This window comes from Perognathus longimembris, chromosome 1 (genome assembly GCF_023159225.1).
Source record: "Perognathus longimembris pacificus isolate PPM17 chromosome 1, ASM2315922v1, whole genome shotgun sequence".
Lineage (NCBI taxonomy): Eukaryota > Metazoa > Chordata > Mammalia > Rodentia > Heteromyidae > Perognathus > Perognathus longimembris.
The window spans coordinates 7607597-7608841 of NC_063161.1; positions in this window are offsets into that span (position 1 = coordinate 7607597).

The following is a 1245-nucleotide window of genomic DNA, read 5'->3' on the forward strand; positions in this document are numbered from 1 at the left end:
GCCCCCCCCCCCCCCCCCGTCCTGGGGCTTCAACTCAGGGCCTGAGCTCTGACCCTGGCTTCTTTTTGCTTGAGGCTAGCACGTCTATAATCCTAGCTACTCAGGAGGCTGAGATGTGAGGGTTGCGGTTCCAAGCCAGCACGGGCAGGAAAAATACATGAGACTCTCGTCATCAATTAACTACCAGAAAACTGGAAGTGACGCTGTGGCTCAAGTGATATAGAGTGCTAGCCTTGAGCTGAAAAACTCAGGGACAGCGCCCAGGCCCTGAGTTCAAGCCCCATGACTGACAAAACAACAACAAGGGTAGAATGCTTGTAAAAAAAAAAAGTAAAATAAACAAATAAATCCTTCAGTCACTGAGGAATTTACTGAGGGTAAAATTGAAGCTGTGGGATATGAAGGGAAAGACGAAAATGGAAATCACTTTTTTGCTTTTGTGAAAGAGTCGTGATTTTTAAGGAAAATCCGCAAGCTTGAGCATGCTGTCCTGTATTTAAGTTACCAGGTTGCTCCCAAATATATATATATATATATATATATATATATATATATATTTTTTTTTTTTTTTGGTCCAGGTACTGGGCCCTCACCTACGCCCTACCTCTGTTTATCCATAAGTACAGAAGATGCCATCTTTTGGGGCAGTCCCTGACGTGCAGATAACTACGTTTAACTGTATTACTTTGTAAATCAGCTGTCCCTGACGGACTTAACCGGTGGTCTCTGGAAGCCACTGCAGCGCTCCCAGATCTGAACGTAGCTCCCGGCTCACAGCGTGCGCTCTGCGGGAAGCCCTTCTATTCTGGGGGCTCCTGGATTCACACCCGGTCAAGGCCCGGGCGTGGAGTCTCACCTACACTGGCCTTCGCGATTGGCTGTAGGTGGTCTTCACGCGATTGGCTACAGCACCTGCGCGTAGTATTTCCCATGATTCGATCGGAGTGGGGGGAGGGGGGTAAATGGAGGGAGGGAACGTATCTTCGCTTTTTTATTGGTTCCGGTCCTGGTCTATAGTGGGGGGGGCCCGTAGTCATTTGAAATTTGTGATTGGTTCTCCTGCCCGCCAGTCACACTGCTGGGAAGCGCTGTCCAATCCTCTGGCGCGTACTATTCCCGCCCTTCCCAATTGGCTGGGAGAGGCAGGCCAGACGCGTCGCCATTGGCTCGGGCGCTCTATCCTCACGGCACGAACCCGCCTCCCGCTCGGTTGCCGTGGTTGCTGGCGGGCCCGCCCGCCCGCCC